Below are 7,857 nucleotides of genomic sequence, written 5' to 3' on the forward strand. Positions count from 1 at the left end.
AAGTGCCTGCAGAGAATGAGGGAGCCAGGCAGGGATATGGGGTCACCAGTCCAGGCGGGGGGCTGTACAAGACCTGGAGGAAAGGACGGGTCTGGCAAGGTCCAGGAGCAACAAGAAGGCCCGTGACTGGAGCCTAGGGAGTGAGGGGGAAAGAAATAGGTAAGAATTGCTTCCACACTTATTGATAGGGAAAAAAAACTCACAGAAATTAAATTCCAGGCAAAGAATGGGAGAGGAGAAGGAAGAAGGGATTTAAAAAGAAACTGTGTTTCTTTTCTTTTTTTTTTTTTTAAAGATTTTATTTATTTATTTGACAGAGAGAGACAGCCAGCGAGAGAGGGAACACAAGCGGGGGAATGGGAGAGGAAGAAGCAGGCTCCTAGCAGAGAAGCCTGATGTGGGGCTCGATCCCAGAACGCCAGGATCACGCCCTGAGCTGAAGGCAGACACTTAACGACTGCGCCACCCAGGAGCCCCAGAAACTGTGTGTCTGAGCAAAGCTGGATTGGTATAGAACTTCCCTTGGAATCTGAGGTTCTTCTTATGACATCTGGGGTCTACATGCCTAGGACATGCCAACAAGCAAAAAAAAAAAAAACAAAAAAACCCCCAAAAAACAAAAAACCACCAAAAAGTATTAACAACTTGGGGCATTACTTGCTCAATGGGAAGATTTTGTCTATGTGAGTGTCAACGACGTCATCTCCACATATAATATTTACAATTCCTATAATTTCACATATAATATTTACAATTCCTATAATTTCTTTTTTTTTTAAAGATTTTATTTATTTGTTCAACAGAGATAGAGATAGCCAGTGAGAGAGGGAACACAAGCAGGGGGAGTGGGAGAGGAAGAAGAAGCAGACTCATAGCGGAGGAGCCTGATGTGGGGCTCTATCCCGTAACACCGGGATCACGCCCTGAGCCGAAGGCAGATGCTTAACCGCTGTGTCACCCAGGCGCCCCTATAATTTCACTTTCTTTTTTAAAAAAATTTTTAGAAGATTTTATTTATTTATTTGTCAGGGAGAGAGTGTGTGTGAGCACGAGAGAGCGAGCACAAGCAGGGGGAGAGGCAGGCAGAGGAAGAAGCAGACTCCCCACTGAGCAGGGAGCCTGAAGTGGGGCTCAATCCCAGGACCCTGGGATCATGACCTGAGCCGAAGGCAGGCACTTAACTGACTGAGCCACCCAGGCGCCCCTAGTTTCACTTTCTTACCAAAATATAATCTCATAAAAATCTGCATTGTCTGGAGTTTGTAAGAGGGAAATAAAAACATGGTCTGTTGACAATACTGTCCAAGTACAGTGTAATGTCCTTTTTGCCAACCTCGATCTCAATCCAGTTCCTGATTTCAGAGCAGTTTGTCTCCACCAGCCAGCCCTGACTTCAAAGGCTGCTCTGCCCCTGAAGGCTGGCCTCCATCTGCCGGTCATCTGCTCGTCTCCCCTTGTGCAGCTGCGGCGTGGCTCTGCTCCAGGGCCATCACGGTCCTGTCCCCTTGGTTTGCCATGGGCCCACTTACCCATCTGCTGTGTCCACAAGTACAAGTCACGCTTGCTCCTAAGTTGGGCTTCCAAAATGCTACCTCAGCCGTGATGGAAGTTGGTTGACAGATGTGAAGTCAGTAACTCAGAACAGAGGAGAGAGGGGAAAATCCACGTACCCTCTCTCTCACGGTACATTAGTCCTTAGGGTGCTTTATATCCTACCGACATGTAGCCCAGATGATCAGATTTCTAGCATAATTATGCAGGTTGAATCATTTGAAAAAACCTATAACTGACCATTTTTGATTTCATACAATTTAATGTAAGCTTTCGATTCTCTCTTCTTGCTCCAATAATTATGAAACTAGATTTTTCTCTCCTTTTTCATGAATAGATTATCAGCATCAATTTACTTATTGAACTGAAATCTGCCATTTAGAATTTAGTCTTCCGTCCAGGCTAACCCAACTGCCTCTTCAAGGATATTTGCTGCCCTGTCCCAGCAGCCTCTGATAGACATTGCTGGAAAGCCTGAATAACACAACTAAATACCCTTAGACTAGAGGTAGTGGTTACTTCACATTCTAAATTATGTCCCCTTTAAATTGTAGATGAACTGGTTGGGCCATTTTTACAAAAGACTTTGAAAGATCATTGGATCATAAAATAATTGATCAAGGGTTTACAGATATTCGTCCATGGGGCAATTTATATTTATTGGGTATCTGTGATGTACAAGGAATTGTGAGGCAATGTCAGGAATAGTAAAATAAATCAGATACCAGTTCTGTCCTCCAGGAAGTGATAGTATTATTGGAAAACTAAAGCATGTAACAAAAATAAACACAGTGTATAAATAAACCCATGGCAGCAGGCAGTAAGGGCTATGAAGAAAGGACCAACGGAGTGCTCCGCCAGCTCAGCAGAGAGAGACGCTGTTCTCGTATGAAGGAATCCAGAAATGCTCCAAGAAGGAGGTGGCAAACCTTCCATGAAGTTGGGCCTCCAATGAGTGGTGAAGGGCAGCAGCATCTGAAACGTAACCATCAGAACTGCAATTTATTTATTGAGTACGTGCCATGTGTTGGGTACCATGCTAAGTCCTCGATAAACAGGAGTCTCATTTATTCCTCACCAACCCTTTGAGGTAGGTCTTATAATTCCCATCTAGCAGACAGAAAATAAGTGCAGAGAAGTAAAGAAAATTGCCTAAGGTCCTCCCTAGAATCCGTAAGTGGAGGAGCCAGGAATCACACTCTTGATGTCTTGCATGTGAAGTCTCTCCACCTTAGATGACCCAACTGGCTCTAAGGTAGGGGCGCTTCCCCAACCCAGATTCTGTTCCAGTCTTCTCCTTGCCTGGTCATCCCTGCTCTCTCCCGCCCCCTTGTGTCACAATGACTCATTGTCCCTGATTTCCCAGTCCTTGGGGGCCCAGGCTCCAGATCGTCCTACAAGTGGCTGTGCGTCCTGATTGGATAACTAGGTCAACACCATTCTAATTATTCATTGGTTTTCCCAAATGGCCCAATGCCTCAATACAATCAAAGTGATTATGATTTCTGGGAGCTACTCTTTGGAATTTCAGGCATTATGGGAATGAGGAGGAGAAGCGGATGGTGATATTTTTAGTTATAAGGATCTGGACGCTTCTCAAACCACGCAGTCACGTGGGTGCTTCTACCCCTAGCAGAAACTGCTAGTCTCTCTCTTAACCACTCACCTAACTACAGGAACTTATACTGCTTCGTGTGCCGAATGTGACAATTTGAATTTTTTAGCTACTCTTTTGAGGTTACCCTTTTTGGAGGTTACCAATGTCTTATTTCATATAAATTTTATTTTTTTCTGAATTTCCATTAGGCAGAGTCCTAGCTGCTAGGGGCACAGCAATGAACACATCAAAGTCTGTTTCTCCGAGCTAATTTCTATGAGAATGACTGGCAATAGATAATTATATAAAACAAGATTAAGTGGTGACAAAGTGTGTGAAGAAAAGTAAAGCAGAGAAAGGAGACAGTGTGAAGAGAGCCGATCTTTTAGATAGAGGGACCAGGAAAGGCCTCTCTGAGCTGGTGTCATTTGAGAAGAAATTTGGATACAGAGAAGTAAGCCATGGGAGAGGAACCTTCCAGACAGAACAGCAAGTCTTCCAGGAGGGTGCACACCACATGTGTTTGAGGAATAGCAAGGAGAACACAGTAGGGCTACGTAGAGCTTTAGAGAATGAATGAACGAGGTCTGTTGGTTTTTTTTTCTTAGTATTCTCTGTATATAATGATGACCATATGTCTCATATTTCCCAGAACAATTGTAATTAATGAATTTTATTCTTTTTACATGATTCGTTGAGGTAGTAACAAAATGTGATTTGATATGCATACTCTTGAAAGGTTTTCCAGAATAAATATAAATTCGGACATCAGAAAGAATGTCTTTTGTCATCTGCCTTAATTTGGGTTTCACAAAACTAGTGTGTAAAGAGCCATGTGCTTCATCTTTACCTTAGGCCTCCTCCCTCCAGTTCTGGGTAACCCCCTGGGGTACGAGGATTGAAGTCAATGGGCTTTAAGAAAGAATAGGCAGATATTTCAACTAGTCAGAAGAAAAAGCTACAAATGAGTTGAATTTCTCAGATTTAGATAGATTCAATGTTAACCAAGAAGAAGAGGGCCTTAGGGGAGTGGAACATTGTCTTAGAAAATTTCGGTTGCACGCACCTTGGCAACAGCTCCATGGAAACAGACTGAAGTCTAATAAAGTCTACAGCAAAGGCCCACATTTTCTCATGTTAACTCTTTGAACTCTAGGCTATTTCTAAACAGATAATCTCCAAGTCTGCCTTTTTTTTTTTTAAAGATTTTATTTATTTATTTGACAGAGATAGAGACAGCCAGTGAGAGAGGGAACACAAGCAGGGGGAGTGGGAGAGGAAGAAGCAGGCTCATAGCAGAAGAGCCTGATGTGGGGCTCGATCCCATAACGCCGGGATCACGCCCTGAGCCGAAGGCAGACGCTTAACCGCTGTGCCACCCAGGCGCCCCCCAAGTCTGCCTTTTAACACTAACCTGGTTGGTAATTTAGGGTGCTTATCCATCATCAGTCCTTGTTTGTGAAGGATTCAACCACTTGTGAAGCAGATCGATATAGCAGAGTGATACATCCATAAAATTGTGAGTAATACCAAGAGACTGACCTCGATTATTTCTAGATTAAACACATAAACCACATATGGCTATGCAAGAGAGATCCCACGTATGACCCCCTCACACCAGGTCACAAGTTCACATAGGCTGAATCGAAGAACAGGATGAGTTATAAAGTGTGAAACACCTGTTGTTGGTTTTTTTAAATACAAATTCTACAACTACAGTAAACCACAGGTGCAATTTTGTAGTGATTATTGCTGTCCAAATTCTATATGGCTCATCATTGTCAGATAACTTCAGTTTCTTAGAGACATTACTTTTGAACATAAATTCACTCAGGAATCATTTATTAAGTACCTACTGGTCACTAGGTAGTGCCTGGGAAATAAAGAAGAGGAAAATGAGGAGATCTCTCCCTGCCTTTAAGGGAAGAGTTTTGCAAATAGAAACTATGGAACTGTGGACAGGCACCATGGGACTACAGAGAAAGAGCAGTCTACCACAGGCTATGGAGTCTATGAAAGCAACACACTGGAAGTGACATTGGAGTTATCTTCACATTTCCTGACCCCAAACACTCTGGCATCTCGTCCCTGTATTTCCCCATCTGGCCCTAACCCTAAACTTAACCTTAACCAGCACCAGCATAAGGCACAAACATCAAGTAGACCGAGCCTTTTTCATAACCCTCCTCCCTTCTTTGTCAACATCCCTCAGTGCTCAAGAATGCTTGGTCAGGGTTCTGGAAGGAAACAGCCTTCACTCCAGGTGAGTCACATGAAAAGACCTGAAGGTGGGTACTCTTTGCATATGTATGGGCAATAATAAGGGAATAAATGAGGGGTGCTGGGGGCACACAGAAGCTAGCAATCATGGAAAGCCCTTACTGCCCATAGAGTTGCAGAGATAAGAGTAGCAAATAGTGTTACTGGGGCTCATTGGGAGCTAGAACCATTAAGAAGGGACCATTCAGAGAAAACTATATAGCAGAGGGACACAGCTACTACCGACACATTACGGAATGAGGGCAAGGAGGAAGAAGGAAATACTCCAACCTCTCTTTCCTCCCTGCTCTCTGATTGCTCTCCTCTCAGTGCCTCCCATGGGTGAACCCAGATGGATATCAGCCTGCAAGAGCAGCTAGGTGATGCAGTCCTGTAGCAGTCAGCTTCCTAGGGCACAAGACAGGACAGAGAAAGATTGGAGTCTAAGGAGTCAAAAGAAGAATAACCAGCACAACGCAACCTTTCCTGCCCTTTAGAGCAGACTGGTTTTATTTCAAATTCCAACAGTGATCAACATGCCAAATATCTACATCCAAAGGCGCTCTGACATTGTGGTAGCGCCTGGGACTACGGGCTGGAGGACCTGTGTCTACTCTGGACTCTCTTCATTACGTGAGCTGAGTCAGCTTCCCTACTCTAGGCCTGGGTTTCCTTATCTTGAAATGGGGGTATTTTCTTAGCCTACCACAAAGGGTTAGTAAGACTACCACATGAAAGATTATGTGCAGGGTAGATATTATGGTCATATTACATTCTTTGACAATCAAATGTAGATGATATATAAATTTTGAGCTTCTAGAAATATCACCTGTTTCCTCCTTCCTCCCTTCCTCTTTCCATCATTTGTCTCTTATCCTCACCCCTAGTCTTTCCCGTTTCTGACTTGAATGGTGGGACTTCTCTGGATTAAATTTCTGAAGAAGCAGGAATTATGTCTGTCTTATTCACTGTCATATCTCCAAAAGAGCTTTGCCTATGGTAGTTCATCAACCGACATTTGTGGAATTAATACACAGATGATTTGCAAGAGATCTTGACTGTCAAGTACATGAATCACCACTTATGGTGGTGGCCCAGACTGAGTTCTAGACATTGCCTGCTAAACCACTCAGGAGAACCAGCCCCCACTGGGAGAGCAATTGCTTAAGACAGAGAAGCCTACTGTTTCCAGCCTGTGGGCCCTCTCATGTAATTTAGACAACAGAAGGCATCTGCTTTCCCAGTGACATGGATCCCCTAAAAAATAAAAAATAAAAATAAAAAAAATCCTCCTACTCAGTTGATATCTCTTTACACCCAGTAAACAAGTCCAGAACCATATTTTTATCTTTCTGGGATCTTTTGTGACAGGTAGGGCTTATGGTGAGGAGAAAAAAACAGAAATAAACCTGAGCAATGGATCTGCTCCACTATTCAGTGCCCCTGAAACTCTGACCACACCCCCATCCCCCTGAGATTCACTAAGCTAGTAAAGAGAAACAAAAGGAAAGGACAGGAGACAAGCAAAAAAGAAGGGTAGCAAAGCTCAGAAGGAAAGTGAGGAAGTTACCAGGAGGGTATTTCCAGAATGGCTTTTAGCCCTCGGAAGGTAGATGACATCAAAAGTCGACACCAGCTCATCCAGCTCTTGGTCTTCAGTGACTCAACAACTGCGCAACACTCAGGGCCCTCTACTAATAAAAACAGGGAGTAATACTTGGTGTCATCAGTTGCTAGGTAAACTAGAGAGACAAAATGGCAGTGCTGACTGCCTTCCAAGGTGACTTTTAACCCTTTATTAGTCTCACACACTGCTTCCTTCTTTTAGTGTGCCTGTCTTGACCCAATTCCCAACTTTTAATTATTTATGGAGCACAGCTATGTGCAAGGCACAGAAAGACTAACAATACCTGGTCCCTTAAGGAGCTCAAAAGAAAAGAAGCCTTTGGTTCTTCACTGGAACTTAGATTTCACCCAGGGTCAGCATAAAAGTTTCACACAAAGCTCCCAGGACTTGGAACTCCCTGCTCTGGCTTCCTACAATCTTAGACCCCTTTTGTCTGATACAGTATGTATCACTGACTGTCCGGTTATTTTTAGCTTGGGTCTATCTTCCTTGCTGCTCTAGTACCCAGCACAACAAGCTCAAAAAATGCTTGTTGAATAAAGGAAGGCAAGAAAAAGTCCTAAATCAAGATCCGGAGAGGCAGCCACTTGGCTTGCTTGATTAGAAATCCCCAGGATCAAGCTGTGACTACACCATCATCATCATCAGGAGAACATGCAGCTTAAGCTTGTCCAGGGAGCTGGGGCACAGGCCCAGATGGGAAAGAGGAAGCAGAGGTGAATGGGAGAGATGAGTAGAGGCAGGGCCATGAGGCAGGCTGGCTTGCACTGGGGTTCAGGGACCTGGGTCTGCAGGTCCTGCTTGACTTTGGGCAGAATTCCAA

General features: G+C 43.9%; 1 long non-coding RNA gene across 1 annotated transcript; it reads right to left on the reverse strand.

Moving 5' to 3' along the window:
* Positions 1 to 2,282: 2,282 nt before the first annotated feature.
* LOC121103694 lies at positions 2,283 to 7,400 on the reverse strand. Its single transcript, XR_005835881.1, has 2 exons — positions 6,978 to 7,400; positions 2,283 to 2,526 (listed from the first exon to the last, which is right to left on the reverse strand). It is a non-coding gene; the product is annotated as an uncharacterized LOC121103694 (long non-coding RNA).
* Between the last annotated feature and the right edge of the window lie 457 nt (positions 7,401 to 7,857).

This window comes from Ursus maritimus, unplaced genomic scaffold, assembly GCF_017311325.1.
Source record: "Ursus maritimus isolate PB19 unplaced genomic scaffold, ASM1731132v1 scaffold_2, whole genome shotgun sequence".
In the NCBI taxonomy this organism is placed as follows: Eukaryota; Metazoa; Chordata; class Mammalia; order Carnivora; family Ursidae; genus Ursus; species Ursus maritimus.